The following is a 22,748-nucleotide window of genomic DNA, read 5'->3' on the forward strand; positions in this document are numbered from 1 at the left end:
TTTCTTAGACAAGTCTATTGCAAAAATAGATTTTGTTATTTCTCACTTTTACTTTCCTTCTTTTCATTCTTTTTATAACCACCAAATTCCTGGAAAATGTCTACCCCCTTGTTATCTTTTGAAAGTGTACATTGCTTTCAATTAGACCCAGTGGTTATTTTTTTCCATTGGGCCTTTCCCATTCATTACAGCTGAAGCTTTTTCTTCCTACTTTCATACTGTAGAACTTACTGGCTCATTCTATACATTTCACATCTATTATTATTATCCTATATTATTAAGTAACTTTTCTATTTATATATGGCAAGTTTTCCTCAACCACCTGTAAGGCAATTACCCCAATTCTGCTTAAGCCTAAGGCAGGTGAAGTTATTGTTGATTATATCTAGTGTTAAATTTTTAAGGCATGAAATTATGATTACATAGAATTATATTCTTTATGCAAAATAACAGATTCTCTTGAGAAGTCATTTACACTTATTTTATAAGTCTCCAATGAGACAATATGGTAGAGTGAGAAGTAAACTAGATCTAAAGTGAAGAAACCCGATTTTTTTACATCTCTAATTATAGTTGTGGCTTGGACTTTGTTTGAACATCTGCTATTTATCTGAGAACACCCAGATAAAAGACAGTAGTGGGGCCAGGTAAAAATGTATCATAAAATATGGTGTTTTAGGCTTACTATAGTAAAACATGTAAGAGATACCTAATGTTCTACTTAAAAACAGAGAACCAGAAGAAGATCCCTGAACGAAGTCCTAAAAAGCACATAGAAATGAACTGGGAGAATAATGGGAGGTCAAAGCATTTTGGCTAAAGGTATATATATTACCAAGGGCTTGGTGGCATGAAAAACAAGGAAAATCTGCAGAAAACTAAATATGTTTACATAACCAAATTGAGCGAGGGGTTGTGGGAAAGAAAGGGGGTGTAGTGAAATGAATCTGGAGTGGTTCACAGTACACTTGGGAAAAATAACAATGAAATATTATTTCATCTTATAGACTATGATGAGTCATTTAAGAATTTATATTCTATTTAAATATTCTAAAGTCTACTTAAGCTATTCTAATACTGACACCAATACAGATGGGTAGGTTTAGAGAAGATGTGGTTGAAAGTGATTGGGAAATATAAAGGAATGGCTGGCTTCAAAATCCTCTCCAGAACTAAGAAGAGAAAATTTCCTCACCAACCTGTGGGACAAGTGCCTCTCTTACTCCTCTACCTGGATCTTCCTTTGGAAAACCATTTTTTAAAGGACTTTTATCTCACTCTAAAAGGAAGATGATACCCAGACAGAAAGTTTATAAGCTCATCAAACTCTCTAGGTCTGTTTTGTCACTTGTGAGGTTGGGAGTCTACATTAGATTTCTGATGCCGAGGAAGGCTTTGATTTGCAGAAGTTGTTTTATTCCTTTACAGATCTTGGACTATACTTTGAGAAATAAGTGCACTTATCACATTTATGACATTTTTTTCACAGTCCTTGTCAGTGATTAAGCACTCAATTGTTTCTCTGTAGGACTGTGATTTGCTTTGTGATAATCTCCTCTATAACATGCTTTCCAGAAGCCCATCATGAAGAAAAGAAAGAATAGTTGGTAAAATACATGATTTAATTTAATTTCTAATTATGTATCCTCCTGTCTGATTTCCAGATAACTTATAAGGAGCTATGCTGAGGGCACAAAATGAATAATTAGGGAGTCATATATCCAAATTAGATTATATTGTCTCCAATATTTAATTTGTATTTCTCACAACGCCTAATACAATAATGGGCTCTTAATATCATTTTTCATAGTCTATTTCACTGAATGCCTATTATGTTCCAGTTGACTCAACAAGCCTACTTAGGCTCCACAACAACCTACATGGTAATAATACTCCTTATTTTATAGGAGAATAAGTCTTAGAGATCACTCACATGATAAAAGTTTAACTGCAAAGTCAAGACTTGGAAAAAATTTTTACTTAAATAGGAGACACATTTATGTAATATTCTTAAAATCAGAATAGCCAACCATAGGCCAGCAGGGTTAGATCCAAGGTGCTTGCAACACAGGCTACTTATACCTTACTTTTCCACTATCCTCTAGGACATTGTTTTTCTCTTCATGGTCAAAGATGGATCACCACCACCTTATCTGGGTCCACATTCAAACTAACAGGAAAGAGGAAGAAGAGGACACATTCTTTCCCTTTGAGAAAACTATGTGGAAGTTGTAGACATCACTTCTACCCCACTGGCTAGGATTTAGCCATAGAACTATTCCTCAGTATGAAGAATGTTGGGAAATGTCATATTTAGCTGACAGTAGGATAAACTAGATATTTGATGTTAACAAACAGCCTAAACTGTGAATTTGTGGAGCAAGGATTTAACACTTTCCACCATTCCAAAGGTTATGCCTTAAATTAGGGGTCAGTAAACTATGGCCATGGGCCAAATCTGCCCAGGCTTCTGTTTTTGTAAAGAAGGTTGGTTTGCAACTCAACCACACCTATTCTTTTTTTTTTTCTTTTTTTTTTTTTTTCTTTTTGCGGTATGCGGGCCTCTCACTGTTGTGGCCTCTCCCGTTGCGGAGCACAGGCTCCGGATGCGCAGGCCCAGCGGCCATGGCTCACGGGCCCAGCCGCTCCGCGGCATATGGGATCCTCCCAGACCGGGGCACGAACCTATATCCCCTGCATCGGCAGGCGGACTCTCAACCACTGCGCCACCAGGGAGGCCCCACACCTATTCTTTATGTATCATCTAGAGTTGCTTTTTTTCCTTACAGAGGCATAGTTGAGTAATTGCAACAGAGACTGTGTGATCCACTAAGCCTAAAATACTTACGTCTGGCCATTTATAGAAAAGTTTGCCATCCTGCTCTAAACTACTGATTTAACCTTGTTTGTTTCCTTTAGTCCACCACCCTCACATATATCTAGTCTCCACCTTCTACTATGATGTACCATGCATTGAGTAGAGGAGATTTTTGACTCCTCTTTTACTAATGCAAAATTAGTCCAAGGAGAAAGTAGTGCAAAATGATGAGTGAAAGCAAATAAATCAAAAGGGAGATTTTTAAAAGAACAAAGGAAAAGAGAGGATAAAAAAGAGAAGAAGGAAGAAAGGAAATAAAGATGAATAAAAGAATAGAAATAAAGTGAAAACGTAAAATATAGAAAGTGGAAGAGGCAGAACGAATAAAGAAATATCTTCTGCGATACCCACCTGCAAAACAACCCTTAAATCCAAACACCCTTTATTTAATAGTTCCTATACAGACTTTGTAATCTTTCTTTTCTGAACTTACTTCTTTATCAAGAATGCAAGAGACCATCTGCCCTTGGCCCCTCACCCCTTCATTCTAGCTCAACTTTTGAGTGCTCACTCCAAATTCTCCTTATTTACTCCACTCCAAACTACCACTTTATACTTACATTTTATTTGGAGCATTTAGGCTTTCTTTTTACTGCAGCATCACTACACCTTGGGGCTCTTTCTTACCCACATATTTTAAGAATGGAAAGATTTGTTCTCCTTCTGACACTAACCAAATCCTTGTTTTATTGCACTTCACTTTATTGCACTTGGCAGATATTGCATTTTTTATAAATTGAAAGTTTGGGGCAACACTGCATCCTGCAAGTCTATCTGTGCCATTTCTCCAACAGCATTTGCTCACTTTGTGTCTCTGTCTCACATTTTGGTAATTATCACAATATTTTAAACTTTTTCATTATGATTATTGTTGTTATGGTGACCTGTGATCAGTGATCTTTGATGTTACTATTGTAATTAACCTCACACTGTGCCCATATAAGATGGCAAACATAATGAATAAATGCTGTGTGTGTTCTGACTACTCTACCCACTGGTCCTTCTCTCATCTCTCTCCCTCTCCTTAGGCCTCACTATTCCCTGAGATACAACAATATTGAAATTAGGCCAGTTAATAGTCCTACAATAGCCTGTAGATGTTCAAGTGAAAGAAAGAGTTACACATCTCTCACTTTAAATCAAAAGCTAGAAATGATTAAGCTTAGTGAGGAAGGAATGTCAAAAACCAAGACAGGCCAAATCTTGTACCAAGTAGTTAGCCAAGCTATGAATGCAAGGGAAAAGTTCCTGAGGGAAATTAATGTGCTGCTCCAATGAACACAAGAATGATAAGAAAGCAAAACAGCCTCACTGCTGACATGGAGAAAGTTGTACTGGTCTGGATAGAAGATCAATATAGCCACAACATTCTCTTGCTGAAGCCTAATCCTGAACAAGTCCCTAACTCTCTGTAATTCTATGAAGGCTAAGAGAGGTGAGGAAGTTGCAGAAGAAAAGTTGAAGCTAGCAGAGGTTGGTTCATGAGGTTTAAGGAAAGAAGCCATCTCCATAACATCAAAGTGCAAGATATAGCTGCAAGTGCTGATGTAGGAGCTGCAGCAAGTTATCAGAAGATTTAACTAAGATAATTCATGAAGGTGGCTACACTAAACAACAGATTTTAAATGTAGACAAAGCAGCTTTCTATTGGATAAAGATGCCATCTAGGACTTTCATAGCTAGAGAGGAGAAGACTGACTCTCTTGTTAGGGGCTAATGCAACTGGTGACTTTGAAGTTGAAACCAGTGATTATTTACCATTCCAAAAATCCTAAGGCCCCTAAGAATTATGCTGAATCAATTCTGCCTGTGTTCTATAAATGGAACAACAAAGCCTGATGACAGCACGTCTGTTTGCAACATAGCTTACTGAATATGTTAAGCCTGCTGTTAAGATCTACTAATCAGAAAAAAATATTTCTTTCAAAATTTTATCAGTCATTGACAATGCATCTGTTCACCCAAGAACTCTGATGAAGGTGTATGATGAATTAATTCTGTTTTCATGCCTGCTAACACAACATCCACTTTGCAGCCGTTAGATCAAGGAGTCATTTTGACTTTCAAGTCTTTTTATTTAAGAAATACATTCCCTAAGGCTGTAGCTGCCATAGATGGTGATTCTTCTGATGGATCTGGGTAAAGTAAATTAAAACCTTGGAAAGGATTTGCTATTCTAGATGCTATTAGGAACATTTGTGATTCATGGGAAGAGGTCAAAGTATCAACATTGACAGGAGTTTGGAAGAAGTTGATTCTAATCCTCGTAGATGACTTTGAAGGGTTCAAGACTTCAGTGGAGGAAGTAACTGCTAATGCATGCAATGGAAATAGCAAGAGAACCAGAATTAGAAGTGGAAACTGAAGATGTGACTGATTTGCTGAAATCTCATTATAAAACTTGAATGGACAAGGAGTTGTTTCTTATGGATGAGCAAAGAAATTTGTCTTTTGAGATGGAATTTACCTTTGGTGAATATCCTGTGAAGATTGTTGAAATGACAACAAAGGATTTAGACTATTACATAGACTTAGTTGATAAAGCAGTGACAGAGTTTGAGATAATTGACTCCAATTCTGAAAGAAGTTCTACAGTGGGTAAAATGCTATCAAACAGCATTGCATGCTACAGATAAATTGTTCATGAAGGGAAGAGTCAATTGATGTGGCCAACTTTATTGTTGTCTTATTTTAGGAAATTTCCAAAGCCACCCAAACTTCATCAGCCATCAACATATAGAGGCAGAACCAGCAAAAAGATTATGACTTGCTGAAGGCTCATATCATGATTAGCATTTTTAGCAATGATGTGTTTTTAAATTAAGGTATGTACATTGTTTTTTTTAGACATAATGCTATTTGCACATTTAGTGGATTACAGAATAGTGCCAACATAACTTTTATTTGCACTGGGAAACAAAAAAATGTGTGACTCTCTTTATTGCAATATTCTCTTTATTGTGGTGGTCTGAAACTGAACCTGTGTATCTCCTAGGTATGCCTGTGTCAGGCATAGATCCAAGAGTACCAGGCAACTTGACTTTGAAGGTGAAAGCCAGGGATGAAGGCAAATGTGGGTTACATCGATCATCAATTCTATAAATAGACAGAAAAGTACAGGTTGCATCATTTCTTGGATTCCTACCTCTTGAATCAATAAACCAAACCACCAATGAAATATACTATTTGGAAAAAGAAGATAAATAACAGCAGCTCATTTCAGTCAAGAGAGGAAATGCTGAGTGTATTGATGATTGGAACTGAGTAATTTGGTGGAGTATTAGTATTGTGGGCAGTATTTTCAGTTGGAATTAAGTTCAGGTTGAGTCTTCTTATTTAACAGATAGTGTAAAACTGATGGACTCTAAGAATTTAATAAGTAAAACTCATCCTTGCTCTCACTTTCTGCATGTGTTACTAATTTAGAAAACAATGCATAATTTGAGCAGATCCTATATAAACAACTATTTGCATATTATGAGTAGTACAGCAGTAGGTGATCCATTTCATACTCTAAATCATGATCAAGTATGCTTGGAAGTAAACAGTGTTTTTGTTTTTACCAGATCTTCATTTTATGCCATTTCTTAGGACTTCTATTTAATTACATGTATATTTTGCACATGTGAATCAAGCAAGTCTGATTAAGTCTCCTGGATAATTACTTCCTTGAGGCCATAAAAAAATCTTTAAGTATGAAACAGGCTTACATTTTTTTTATTATGGTAAAATACACATAACAAAAAATTTACCATTTTAACCACTGTTAAGTGTATAGTTTAGTGGCATTAAATACATTCACATTGTTGTGCAACCATCCCCACCATGCATTTCCAGAACTTTTTTATCTTCACAAACTGAAACTTTATACACATCAAATAGTAACTGCTCATTCTCCATTCCCAGCTCCTGGTGACTAACATTCTACTTTCTGTTTTTATGAATTTGACAAATTTAGATACTTCATATAAGTAGAATCATACCTATATATGTGCTTTTGTCTCTGGCTTATTTCATTTAGCATAATGTCTTCAAGATTCATCCATGTTGTAGCAAATATAAGATTTTTCTTTTTTTTTTTAAGGTGGAATAATATTCCATCATGTATATATACCACATTTTATTTATCCATTCATCTGTTAATGGACATTTGAATAGTTTTCACCTTTGGATATTGCCAATAGTGTTTCTATGAACATGAATGTACAAATATCTGTTCAAGTCCTCACTTTCAATTATTTTAGGTATAAACCCAGAAGTAGAATTACTGGGTCATATGATAATTCTATGTTTCATACTTTGAGGAACCATGATACTGTTTTCCACAGAGGGTGTACCATTTATGCTTCTACCAGCAATGCACAAGTATTCCAATTTCTCCATATCCTCACTGACACTTATCATTTATTACTTTTTTGATAACCACCCTACTGATTGTAATGTGGTATCTGATTGTGTTTTTAGGATTGCATTTTTAATTGTATAAAGATATAAGATAAATGGTCTTTTCAAACTGAGAGTTCCTCTGTGGACTAACAGCAACATGAGTGTTGCAGAACACCTGATGAGGTACAGAAATAAGATATTATTCCTAAGGACCAGTTGTAACCTTGAAGGAGGTATTTCATCTGGTGGTCAATAATTAGCTCTATAGTCTTCAGCTCCTTAAATACTACTTCAGCTAGTGTTGTGGATTTTAAGTCCATTTGTAGTGTTATATGGTGTTCAGAAGGTAGGGCAAGGGTTGATAAATGAGAACTTCAGTTTCATAGATTTAGGCCTCGGAGAACATAAATAAACCTAAATAATAGAGTTGTCCAACAGAATAACAGCTAACAGGTTAAATAGATAATACCTCCTCACCAGAATTATTCAAGGAGAATTCATGAAGAGGATTTAAGAAGAAATTTCTACGTTGATGGGTGACTAGCCCCAATAAAATGCCAAAGCTTCTTTCACTTCTCAAATCCTGCATCTTACTTTGAACCATCTACGTTATATTCCAAAAGATGAGCCCTAACCTTAAAAAAAAAGTCTACCTTTACACCTGTGACACACATTTCAATGGTATAGCATGCACATGTCTACATTATTTCTGTAAAATAGGAACAATGCTATGTGCACAACTCTATGCCCCTAAGAGAAAATCCTTAACAATTTACAGATGGATAAAATGAACTCAGGGGACACCAGTAAACTTCTGTTCTCCAGTGATGCCTGTGGAAGAATCTATTAAGTTTAAAACAATCATTTTAAAAATCATGAACAAGGTACCCTAACCTATATGAAATATAATATAGTATGTGTTCCTTACTGAAGTACTTCCCTGTAGAGTCCTTTGAAAACATTGAACACTACACTGAATATAAGAAAAATTCCATTTTCAGAACATTCAAGTTGCTGTCTGAATTTGGCTCTGTAAATGGTATTCCTTGGCTCAAGCTAAACACTCAGTCAGATGCAGGGGACATTAGAAATGTTCCCTGCATCTGACCTCACAGATTATGCCCAATGCTATAAATTGTTGTTGAGTTATAATGTTCACTTACTCTGCTTTATTAGATAGGAAATGATCATCTTTGCTCAGGCTATAATTGCCTTTATCAAATTTGACCACTTGAAAACAATTGATGAGAGATCTCTATTGCTTGTAGGGTGTGACAGATTTTATTCAGAAAGGCTATCTATTCCACCAGAGCAAAAATTTTATGGGAGGAACGGCTGCAGTTGACACACTCTAAGTTGCTTTCTCAGAACCACAAAAGCAGGTAATTATACACATGGGTTGAAATTGTATCATGCTCATTTGCAGTTAGGCTTAAAATATCCATTTTTTGTGTGCAAAATATGATCATACATGCCCTATGAGCATTTGTTCAATTTTTTAAACATGGTATTTCAGAATATAAGGGCAGATGTCATACATTATTTGTAATAGAAAAGTAAGTACATTTTCTGTAATATGGCCAAATTATCTTTTCAGAATTTTGAACTATGTAGATTTTAGCCCAGACAAATGAAAGACATTGTTTGTACACATTTCTTACAAATTTCCATTTTAAATAATGCTCTTTGTATTTTTTCCTAAGGCTGCTATAACAAATTACCAGAGACTAGGTGGCTTAAAAAAACCCAGAAACTTATTCTCTAACAATTTTGGAGTTCAGAAGTCTTAATCAATGTGTCAGTAGGGCTGCACTCCCTCAAAGGCTCTAGAGGAAAACCCTTTCTTGCCTCTTCCAAATTCCAGTGGCTCCAGATGTTCCTTGGCTTGGGGCTGCATAACTCCAGTCTCTGCATCCATCGTCACATGGTTTGCTTCTCTGTGTCTTTGTGTCCCAAATCCCAGATGTTCCTTGGCTTGGGGCTGCATAACTCCAGTCTCTGCATCCATCATCACATGGTTTGCTTCTCTGTGTCTTTGTGTCCCAAATCTCCCCGTACTCTTCTCTTATAAGGTTTTAGAAGGACACCTGTCACTGGGTAGGCCCTAAATCTAGTGAGATTTCATCTCAAGATCCTTAACTTACTTCCATCTGCAAACTGCCTTTTTCAAGTAAGGTCATATTCACAGGTTCCAGGTATTAGAAAATGGACATATCTGTTTGTTTGTTAGTTTTAGTGGGAATGGGGGCACCAGTCAACTCCCAACACCATATTCTTCTGAAATGTTTTAAGAGTTGTTCCATGTTAGGGTTATCATCCCTATAAACGATGAACTTTAAAAAAAATCAGTTATGTCAGTCTGATCTATAAGCTGTGAGGAATCAAATCAGACTTAAGATGAAGTTGATCAGTTAGGTGAAATGAAATAGTAAATATGAGAGAATCATGAGGAGCTAAAGCATGCAAGGATACAAAGTGGAATTATTATGTCTTCACTTTGTGATAGTCCCTCTAGCTTGATAAGAAAATAATAGGGGGAAATAATACTCTGTTAACTATAACATTCAAATAACTGGCTTAGACAAATAAATTAGGTGAGGTGATAAACTTCATTTAAAATATGCACTATAGGGCTTCCCTGGTGGCGCAGTGGTTGAGAGTCCGCCTGCCAATGCAGGGAACGCGGGTTCGTGCCCCGGTCCGGGAGGATCCCACATGCCGCGGAGCGGCTGGGCCCGTGAGCCATGGCCGCTGGGCCTGCGCGTCCGGAGCCTGTGCTCCGCAACGGGAGGGGCCACAACAGTGAGAGGCCCGCGTAACGCCAAAAAAAAAAAAAAATATGCACTATATGGGAGCATCATTAACTCTTCAATCCCTTAAAGTATTAATAATAGAGTTAGTGTCCATAAGCATTAATTTACATTGTCTGCATTAATTTTTCTCAAATAAAAATAAATGGCTTAACTCTCTTCAAAAATTGTATTTAAATTGTCATTAAATTTCAACTCTTCTGTAATGATGCTATATTGCTTGCATAATGAAAAAATATGTTTTGAAAAATTTTTCAAATTATGCTGCCTTTTGTCAAATACATAGTTTCTTTTAGGTTAGATTCTTCCAAGAGACTCTAACTGCAGTGATTTGGAACATGTGTAAGTTGTTCTGTATACTATGGCAACTTACTTGGAACTGCTTAATTCAGAATGTTTTATTGCTCTTAATACAGGTAAATAAAGTTTAAAATTAAAGGGGTGGGCATTTTCAGTAATCAAAGGAAATTAGTTTGTAATCTACACATTTGTATTAAAGTATAGACTATAGATAATAATATTATCTTGGTTAAATGGCTTACGTATAATGGAAAGTCCATCTCTAGAAGCCCTTATCTGTTTACTTAGTTGACCTCTATTTCTTAAATATTTTGACACTTTTTCCTCCTGTGTTTTCCTACTCAGAGTCTAAAAATTTGCCCATTCATAGAGACTAACATCCTCATATACTCCCCCATGTCTTTTGCTTCCATTTAACCTCACACTTTGGGTATATTTCACATTCTGAATGATTTGGTGACCACTATGCCCTGCTTCTATACTAGTCAACCCTATCTTCAGTGTGGGACGCAGGCAGGTATAACAATCCTCCCTCTCTCTCTCTCTCTCTCTCTATCTATCTCCCTGGAAGCACATGCCCTTTATTCTACCTCTAGTACTCTAAACCTTTGAAGTCTGGCAGAGAATTTGATGATTCTCCATATTCACCATTATATATCATACAAAAATTATTCTAATTGTAAAAAGGCAAAGTTACTAGAGAAAAAGACAGTAGTAATATTTGTGTATTTATGTGTCAGTGTGTAATTCACTTCCATAGATTCAAAGGCCAAGTGCAGGCCTACAGGCTGATATAGGGATTGGTTGGATAATCACATTGCCTATTACCTCCAAATTTTTCTATAAAGTTCCCTTTTGGAGGGAAAGTCCTTACTGAAAAGTGAATACAATTAATTAGAGATCATCTAATTCAGCTTCTTTTGAAAGCTAAGTAAAGGCCTAAAATATAAGAGGATATATATGACCCCGATATTTTAAAACATCATTTCTGAATCTCATGAGTAAAGTAAATGAGTGTGATAATGACCATCTCCTTTCTTCTTATCATCCCTATGTATCAAGAGCAGTAGGAAGAAAAAAGAAGCCAGCATCCTCCAATAGCACTGTTGATTAATGATCATTCTTAATTCTGATTCTTGTTTCCATATGCTCAGAAATTAAGATTACATTATTTTGAAATCTTCAAATATGTAATATTTTATAGAATCTCAGAAATCAAGCTTTGGCGATTATTTATTTATTTATTTGCTTATTAAGAGAGACCAGGCAATGGTAACAGATATTCCTACAATATAAAGCTTTTACATGCCGATTTTTTTCAGTCACTTTGACAGCTGATATTCTATTTCCGTGTCTGCTCTTTATTATGCTTCAGGAAATATGAACTCTATCAAGACTGAACTATGTGGTTGTCTCCTCACCTAACTTATTAGTTGACTTATAAAGGATGTAGCTATAATTTGCACATAAGTTTTATGACTGTAACATGGTAAGCCGGGTTTGGTTTCCATTAATGATCTCCTGAATTTAGATCTATGTCTCTGGCGCTTTCTCAAGTGATGACAAAATCAAATAGAGTGCACACAGAAGCAGGCATCAGTGAAGCTAGTGGATATCTTTAACATTTGCCTGAAGAAATATTCTATCATATTGTAAAGACACATAAAAATTGATTTTTAAAGTGTATATCAATGAAATCTGCTTAATATTTAAATATGAAATAATAGTAACTGAACAAAGCAAATTCAGTATTTTTTGTACTTATTAGAAGTAAACAATTTAAAACCTCAGTGTCGTGAGACTATATAATTTCCATTCATAAGGAGATCATCTTGTCCAAATAGTACATTTAAACCTTAAAAGTCTGTGCTACTGCATTCTTGTAACTGTTCTTTTCTCTCTTCTTTTTTTTTATATTCAAAAATCTATAGCACCTTTATTTCTGAAAAAATTTTTCTTTGCATTTTGATTATGCTGTCTTCCTTTCCTCTCTCCCTTTCACTAACAAATATTTGTAAAATGTTTTATGTCAGGTACTCTGACAGACTCTTTGGAAACAATAAAGTATGGTCCTTACTATCAAGAAGTCAACTACTGACAACCCTAGAGAAGGAGTAGGTAAACACCAGTCATCTTTCTAGTTCTCATTGACAGAACACACACACACACACACACACACACACACACACACACACACACAGAGGGACACTCTACTTTGGGGATGGGGATTCTAATTCTGGGAAGTGACATAAAATTACAAACACAAAATGAATTACAGAGCCTTGAAAATATGTGAGCACATGATAGCCCTGAAACCTAACATTTTCAGATTCCAGGTCAATCCACCTCTACTTGTATGAGCCAGGGTGAGTGTGTGTGTGTGTGTGTGTGTGTGTGTGTGTGTTGCTAAATCCAGGCCTTCTTAGGAGAAACAACAATAATTATAGTGCTGAAATTCTCTTAGATATGATATAGTATGTTGAATGAACTCTTAGGAACTATAAGCTATACTGTTTTACATTAAATATGGCACCTGATCAAACTGTTCTAGAGTAAGCACACTCAACCTTAATTTTTCTCTTTCAGCCCCTTTCAGCTAATAATTTAAGAAAAAAAAATTCTCAACATTATTTTCACTCCTATCCTAACCAAGACACTTGACATCCCCTTGTAGATGTCTTAAAGCTGCTATAACAAGTACCACAGACTGGAAGCTTAAATAATAGGAATCCGTTTTCTTACAATTCTGGAGGCTAGAAGTCTGAGATCAAAGTGACTGCAGGTTTCCTCTGAGGCCTCTCTTCTTGACTTATAGATGAGCATCTTCTTATATCTTCACATAGTGTTTCTTCTGTCTTCTGTGTCCTAATTTCTTCTTCTTATGAGGACATGAATCATATTGGACCAAGGCCCAACATAAGACCTCACTTTAACTTAATTACTTCTTTAAAGACCTTATCTCCAAATACAGTCACATCCTTAGGTCCTAGAGGTTAGGACTTCAACATGAGTACTGGAGCCCATATCACTGTACTATGTTGGGAACAGTTCCCTACTAAAACACCCTTCTCATACCAGACACAAGACCCGAATCCTGACCCTTCATTATCCCAAATTTTACCCATAATTAATTTCAGTTTTCCGAGATCCTGAGAGCTCTTAAGCAGCGATAGTTTTTTTTTGAATGCCATTAAATTTATTTTATTTTTATAAGTATTAATATTTTTGTGATAGTCACTCTTTTTATCTAGGAGCTTTGCATTTTATCTTGTCTTCAGGTCTTGCATTAAGTTATTTGAAACTTTTTGCAGTTTTTTTCACATTTGCAGTTTCTCCTTTAATTTTTCTTTTTATACAGAAAAAAAACTCGATAAACTAATCCCTCCAGCTGTATCAACCTAGCTAAGAGTTTTAGGAAGAAATGCTAATGACAAGAACCTCAGGAACTGTAAAAGAGTTGGTAGGAAACATTACTTGTCTAGAGGTCAGTTATAACTACTCAAATTCCACTATATAGGAAACAATTTACCTCACTAAATATAAAAGGCCAACTCTTCTCTCATTAAAATGGAGAAGTCACCAATCCAAAATGATACCTAGATGAGTAAATAAATTAAAATTCTGGCTAAAAAGCATGGAAGAATATTAGATATCATAAATATTTATGCATTATAGCTTATTTATTCCCAGCTCTGTAATTATTTCAGTTTAAAAACTGCATTTCCAGCTGCCCTTTCTATAATAAGGTAGAAGATGAATACCCTCCAAGGACAATATTAAGGCTTAATTACAAGTTATAAAACATGCTTCCAGGTGAAGTCACAATACTCATCCGTCTTCTCATTAGTGACAAATTATTGACATACTTCAAAGCGATGTTATGACAACATCCTCAAGATCATGCCTAAATTATTTCTATGAAAAATATATTTATGAACATACCATTTTAAGACTATATTACATGGCTACAAATTGGAAAAGTCTACATATATGTATGCATACACTTGTGTGTATATATGTATGTTTTCCAATTATCATTACAGTTATCTGATGGGATGCTTTGATTTTTCTTGTAGAGTATGGTGAACACTCTGGATTGAGTAACTTAGCCATCATTCCATTCTTTTGCAAAGAGTAAATTAGGTTCTAAGTATTAAGTGGTTCTAACGATAAATTTGTCCAGAACTTGAAAGGTAGAGGTACATGAAAGGAAAAGGCCTTCTACTTGCTCTTTTGGACATGTTTTGATTTTTCCTTCTTGTAAGAAAAATTTTGTTAACATGAAGATTCTCTGCAACTACATTCCAGCTTTCTGGGTATCAAAAGATAGGTAGAGTAGTAGCAATGGCTTTTTGATTAAATTCTGTATTGCAGTTATGAGCACAGTCTTTTTTCAACAAATCAAATTGGTGGTCAGAGTTGCTTCCCTGGTGGGTCAGTTCTGGAAGATACTCATGGAATTTGAGGCTAAGACTCTCTTCCTCTAGTCCTTCCAATAATTTTGTACAATAATTAGCCAAAGTCCCTAATCCTTTGTTTGATAAATTTATTCCTGCCATGTTTAGACCTCACTCCATGCAGTGTTTTATTATTATTGTTCTTAAAATTCCTTAATGCTATGTTTTATTTTAGCAAGTTGATCTCAAATTTCCTGAGGGCTAATCTGCCACTTCTCATTTCCTTTAGATAAATAACTAGGCTCAGATTCAAGTGTACTCTAAATATACCAGTAGAAAATCTTACCCAGGAGGTAAACGCTAACACAGCAAAGTAATTATAAAATGTTTCTACTTAATACAGGAAGTAACCTGATAACTGTGTACAAAAATAATTTTAATGGTTCTAGAACAAGTAAAATGAAACACAACTTTAAGCCAAATGCATTAATATGGGTACACTTACCACAGATTCTGCGAGAGTCTAACACATTGCTCAGCTGTTTGGCAAGAAATCTGGACCCAGTGGTGTACTACACTAAATGAAGTAGAGATTTGAGAAATCCAATTGTACAATGAATAGAAAAGCATCCAAAGTTAGGCTCAGAATCTCGTTGAAGGGATTTGTTATGTGCTCATATATTTGTTAAATATGTCATCAAGATGATCCAGAAGTCACTCCCTTCAGCAAGATTTTGTTGTTGTAGCTGTCCTCAGCAAGATGGAAGCAAAAGGTCTGAATATTACTATTGAAATGGAATATTTGATTACAAACAAGGTTATTTAATCCCAGAATTACAGGGGACAAGTATTAGTACTTAACCACCACTAACTAATGAGTCTGATCATCATAATGGGTATCTGGGAGACAGTGGTAAATATAATACTTTTACATGCAGTCATTTTTGCTCTTACCTAACTGATCATGTTTTCACTAGGATTGAAATATGCGATAAGCCTACTAAGGGGATGCTTGATTGTAAAACTAAAAATATGAAATTAAAATTCAGTTTTGAATTGAGTCTTGAGTCACTACAATGAGTAATCAAAGACTTTGATCTAATTATTAGATCTGAATCATTTCACAGAATTGGCCCCTGGAGTGATGGGGAATCTGGATATCTTGAAAAAGTACACTTTTAAACTGCCATAAATATATTCTTTAATTTTTCTACCAACATTCCCTAAATTGGTCCAAGTCCATCTACAAATATGAATGTATATTGTGGATAAAATAAACAACTGGACGCTGGTTCTGAGTCAATGCCAATTCCCAGGTGTCAGAATACAATTGTAGTATACTAGTCAGAGGAATACCTTATGGAAGCCAGGTGATAGTGATTTGGCCAAATTAAGGTAACAAAAATGCCTGTCTCTGAGTTTTATTTTGACTACAGATCATGTCTCCCTGATTCTTAGCATGCTTCATAACTTTTGATCATATTTCAGATATCATTATACCTTACAAAACTATACAATCTAATATATATATATATATATATATATACACAATATACAATACACACAATATATGTGTATATATATACACACACAATATAAGTGCACATATGTGTATGTGTCAACATTCTTTTCTCTAAGAAACTAGAATGAGGGACTTGTCATAGTGACCCTATCAGGAGTTGAACTTGTTTGAGTCTGGGTGGCAGTTTAAGCAGGGCTTTAGAATATAAACACCAGGAAACCAGAGGAAAATCTCTTTGAATTTCAGCTCAGTTCCCAATTTCTTCTACCTCTACTGTGTTAATATCTTTGATTGTACTGAAGTTTGAATTGGATTTGGTTTTCATTGCAACTTCAGTTAGATGGCTTACCTCACTTTTCAAAGGCTTTAAAAATGAGTTCAGGCCTTTTCCTCCAGGAGGGCCATTTAACTAAACATTGTGAAACTAATTGACCTTAAAGCAGTGAGAATACAAATAAGTTTGGACTTTGAAACTGTAAGGCCACAAGGATGCTAGCTTTAGAATCTGCTAGCTTTAGAATCTCAAGGATATATATAGATCATGAGACTCTGAGACCGAGAAATCAGGGACTGTACAACCTCAAGGCTGAGACTGTGAAAGTACAAGTTAAAAGATAATAGCTGGACTGTGAGACTGCAATACCATGTGAGACTTACAGATTGTTGGATGTTGATGGTGTGTGACAGACACAGATTTCACAAGACTGGGAGACTATGAGATCACATGATTCATTCCCACTGTGTAGCCATGTCCTCAGTCTCCACTTTGTAAAATTCCCATGTAGGAGAATTACTTGACAGAGAGCATTGTCTTGCTTTGGGTGTTACTCTAGATTAAAATACAACACACCTACAACTGATTTGTCAAAAGATTGTCCGATCTTTTCTAATCTGAGCAGAGTATCCTTCTATGGTAGACTTGCTCTTCTGCCTGCACCCAAAATTATCATCTGGCCTCAAGTATAAAAAATTCTATATTTCTTGCTCATCTAGGAATGGTTTATTCTTATGCAATTCAGTTCTTTTAGATTTCTTCATGTCCATAGCTCTTTAATGGTTTTATGAGATTTTAAAATGATCTGGTTTCTTATTTTGGCAGTATGAAGACTTTCAGGTTCATTTATTTCCTAATTGTTATAGACCTGTATGTTTTAATATTTGACAGCTGTGTTAATCAGGGTTTTCCAGTAATACAAGTGGTTTTTTGTTTTGTTTTATTTTTGTTTCTGTTTTCTCATTATTGCTCTTTTATCTTTCCTGAAAAAAAGTTAATATTATTAATAAATGACTAACATGATATATGACAAGAACACTTCATATGATTTTTTAAACATTATTTTGGCACATACCTAGCTGTTCCTAAAACTAAACTTTCTTTGTAACTGAGAGGTGTCTATAAAATAGCAAACATATCCAGTTAATACACAAACATTCTGGGGACTCCTCTTCCCAAGGCAGCCTGGGTTAGGAAGCCCGATGTTGGGCTTAGACCACTTCTCCTTCAGGAGAACCTTTGCAATTATGATTATACTCCCATTTGTGGGTCATCTATCCAAGGGCATGTGTCTTGACTATACAGTGTATCTGCATCTCTTACCTATCTCATTGTGGTTTCTTCTTATATCTTTAGTTGTAGAATATCTTTTCTGCTAATCTTCAAGTCATTCTCATCAATAGTTGCTCTTAAATAGTTATAATTTTGGTGTGCCTATGGGGGGACGTGAGCTCAGGGTCTTCCTACTCTTCCATCTTGACTACTCCTCTCAATTCTGAATGAAGTTATAAATAGACAAGCCTGTACATACAAACCCATCTTGCCACAAAGAGAATCTCAGACTCTGTAGGCCAGAACAGTCCAGCTGAATCCCCAGCCACTGCATGTGTCTCCACCCACTAGGAAAGATCAAAGCAGTTCCTAATGCCAGCAGCTGAGACCCTCTATTTTTTTAATCTATTTTTCTTTATTTTATCCAATATTTGGCATTTGTTTGTCTTCCTTACATGCACATATGCCAGGGAAAGGATCTGTTGACCATGGTTGTATTTGTCTACCTTGAGACCTTTGCTTTTTTAAAATTTTATTTTATCTGTATGATTTACCAGATAAAATGAATCCCAATGGCATAGTTACCACTAGGAACTCAAAGTTCTACTAACACTATACAGTACATACTTACAAATATTCTATAGTCTAAACTCACAACAAGAGATTATTATATAAAATAAATGAAGTACATTAAAGGCTGTTAGGGGTGACATTTTTAAGGAACATTTTATCTCTTTGGTGAAAGTCATTAAACATCATAACAAATACATTTTAATTATTCATGGTAAGTATGTTTCAGAAAAACACAAGGAATTTATTAATCTATTGATTTGTTCCAAGAAGAAAATCATGACAGTGCCAGACTAATGTAACATATCACTTGCATAGAAATTATAGAGCATGAACCAACAGTGAGATAGGAAGAACATCTGTGATCACCTTCCTAAGAAATGCATTTTAAGAAGCACACCTGAGACTAGTTCCCTTCACATTTTCATGTACTCTCATATCTTCAGTATACAGTGATTCTGAAAGCTGAGAATCTAATGTAAATAGTGATTGGCAAGATGAGGCAGTATCACTAGAAGAAAAGGGACCTAGTAGCTAATTTTAGTCAAATATGGAGCTTTATTTTCCTCATCTACGATCACATTTTGTTGCACACATAAAATATTTACACTAACCTCCTCTCCAGGACCCTCTTTTCCAGTAGATACTCTGTTTGTCCTCCAAGACTTACCTCCCCCTGCCCCAGGTAATAGTCTCAAAGTTTAAATATAAAATTATATCCCTATTTAAACCAATAATCTCTATGGCTTGGAAGACAAAGACCTAAATCTTTAACATGGTCATAGTTCTAGCCCTTATTTACTTCTCCACCCTCATCTCACACCATGTCCCTCTTGGCACCACAGACTCCAGCCACATGGGCCTGTTTTTCATTCTTATAGAGTGTTGAGCTCTATTCTACCACATAACCACTACCTGTGTTGTTCTGAATCTGAAAAATTCTTACACCACCTCTGCTCTAAGATTCTTCAGACCTCAGCTTAAGTTTTAATCATGTAGGGATGCCCTTCCTGACCTCCAAGTTTAAGTCAGTAATCTCATAAGACTGAGGCTTTACCAGCATAATACATAGCAGTTTGTATTATACATCATTTAGTGATTACTTGGTTATTTTTTCTCTTTTCCTTATAGAAACAGGGTCATATATCTTTGCTCAGCACTGACTCTTTCATGAATAACATGTCTGTTACACATATAAAAAATGTTCAACAAATCTGTTTTCAATAAAGAGATGAATGGATTAATTTATACTTTAAAAGGTTTTGCTTAACAAATTCCAAAACAACACTAGGTGGTAGAGTAAATCTGTTTGCAATATATATAGCTAGGACTTTTTAAAGAAATATCTTTGATTAGTATGCATCTTAAGTAACAAGTGATGAATTGTTACAGTAATGAAAAACAAATGCTTGAGATATTGGAAAAATCGATAAAAAATAAACAAGAATATGTTATTACTCATGACAACTTTAATAGATGTAGAGGATAGGAATAATGAGTGGCTATGCACCTGGGTATTGGGGCCAATGTAATTTTAATGACAAGATGTTATACCTTAGACTAAGAGATTCAAAATCAAAATTTCCTCATGAATGATAACTTTGTGGAAGGAAACTGTCTATATCTGCTGGAGGCAGCATGTTTTTCTCACTTACCAAGTTCCTGCAACTCATTCTTGTAAAAAATGAAGGGTCTGGCTCAAAGTCTCAGCATATTGTAGGCATAATTTCTGAATTTATCCATTAAACAAATCTAGAGCAAGAGATACGTCATTCTTGTTCTTGATAACAAGCAGATGTTCAGAGCAGCTTGTGTCCAATTATGATACAAATATTTAAAACCTGCATTGAAATACAGTCTTCACTCTTTGTAATCAGAGACAAAGATGAGTGTGCTTTTTCATAGAATTTATTTTAATGATACTTTAATGGATAGCACAAGCTACAATGAATAAATTAAATTCTGACAAGTGGCATAAAATCCAAAGATGAACTATCCTGCCATACTCCACGATGAGGGTTTACTGGTTGCATTTTATTCACACTGCTTCTTAATGCCACTTAACCACAATGGTCACCTCAACCACATATCACCTCCAATGCTTTTCTAAGTTATATTATGGAATAAATGGCTTATAGTAGAATCTCTCATAGAAAGCAATAACATGTTATGGGATAAATTAAGTTACATTGCGGGAATCATATCCATTACCTAGTGATGGGATTTTGGACATGCCACCCCAAAATTTGGCATCTTGGCATATTGAATATTTTAAGCTGAAGGAGTCCAAGAAAAAATGTCAGAAGAAGGGAGGTCATTCTAACTTTCACTCTGCCCTTCTCTTCTGAAGCAGGTCATAAGACCCTCATGTGATATATGTCCTCTTTATACCCAGAGGAGAGGAGCATCCTTGTCTCTGAAGGCAGGAGGATACTGAGAAGAATCTGAACAAACAGGCCTTGCTAAGCACAGTTTACTACACCTGCCTCATACTCTTTGCCCTATCATATTTCTCCATGACTGTCCATTCTTTGTCAAACTTAGCATTAAAATACTCAGGTTTAACTGTTTATTTGGATCTTTATTTCCTTGTGAAAGCTCTCATGTTACATAAAATATATATTAAATCATTTTTTTGCTATTTTCCTGTTAATCTGTCTTTGTTGCTTTAATTTTCAGGCCCACCCAAGGACCCTAAAATGGTTGAGAAAAACTATTTCCTCCCATACACTAAGAAAACAAAAACAACAGAAAATTTACAAATACATAGCAAACACACAAAGGTCTTTATTATCTACATGTTAGATTCCTTGTCATTCCTCTGAAAAAGTTTGGGTGTGCTTATGTGAGCCTATGTGTGGTGTGTGAGTAGGTTATTATACATGGACTTCCTGGACTTCATAGCAACAATTCTAAAAAGTTATCAGTTTAGGATTCCCTTTACCTAGCATTTTGTCAAAAGATTTTCATGTGCCTAGCAGAAAGCCTTAAAGGCAGATGCTCAATAAGTAGTTATAGATTTGTATTTTCTGAGACCCTGGCTTATTGACTGTATTCTCTTTCCATAATTTACTCATAAAAAACAGATTTCCATTTAGAATAAGGTGATTTACCTAAAAGCGAAAGCTATTGTGTTTCTAAGGAAGGATCACCTTCATCAGTCCTGACTTACTTAATGATCTTTTATTTCATCCAGTATGCATACTTTTGTAAGGTTGTTTCATTTATCAAACAAGTTCCAGAATCAATATTAATTAATTGAATAATTAATTTACCAATTAAAATTCCTTAAGAATTAATGAAATGAATAAAATCTGTTTTTTTTTCTTGTTATGTAGTTATTTTTGAACATACACTCTAGAGAATAATATCAGTTCTGTTAGATCCTAAGAGTTTGAAACATTTTGAAACCTTATTTAATATTATAATTGGCCCATCCACTAACTTCTTAAAAATGTTTAATGTTTTTTACAGAAGATTAGTGATATATATGAAGAGCAGACTATGTTAAGATAATGGTCAGGTAGAACTTTTATATCTAATAATGATAAAATAGTCTGTCACTTTATTAACCTATTATTATTAGTTAGCCTCAAACTAATGTCAATAATTAGTCAATTTTTGGAACAGATGACTCCAGATTGATTAGTCATTTTTGTCTGTCTATATATGAGAGAAAACGTTTAACTTTGTTAACAAGCCTTTTGTCTAGGCAACATTTTCATATCCATATTCATAAATAAATAAATTATTTTTATATTTTAATCTTTTACAATAGAAACATAAAGTAGAAACACTAATAAATTGATGTGCTAATTGTTCCACCATTTATAAACATCTGATGAACTTTCTGCCATAATACCTATACTACATTGTGTTAATAATATTAGGCTATAGAAACATTTATAAAAAAAGAAACATGTTTATAATGTTTCTTTAATTTGTAAGAAAATTCAATACTTCTATGCACTTAAGAAGTGTCTGCATATAAAATATTTGAATAGAAAACAATAACCAAATCACTTCTGAGATTATCACCCTCCTAATACTATCGACCATCATAAGAAAATCTTCAGAAGAATGAGATAAACTACTAAAGACTTAACTTCTAAGATCAATATGACTGGGAAAAAAATCATTAACCTGTGAGTGTTCTTAGCATCTGTTTTCCTCCTCAACCTATTCTTAGGTATTTTGTGCAGCTTATTAGGAACAATAAGAAAAAGAAACAAAGTGGAAAATTTGCTTCAGAATAGGATAGAAATTACTTTGGTGGGCTTGAGGAAAAGCAACGTGATATGAAAGAAAAAGCCATATGAACTGGATAACAGATTTTTCA

The sequence above is a fragment of the Mesoplodon mirus genome (genome assembly GCF_964341445.2).
Source record: "Mesoplodon mirus genome assembly, chromosome: 6".
Classification (NCBI taxonomy): Eukaryota; Metazoa; Chordata; class Mammalia; order Artiodactyla; family Ziphiidae; genus Mesoplodon; species Mesoplodon mirus.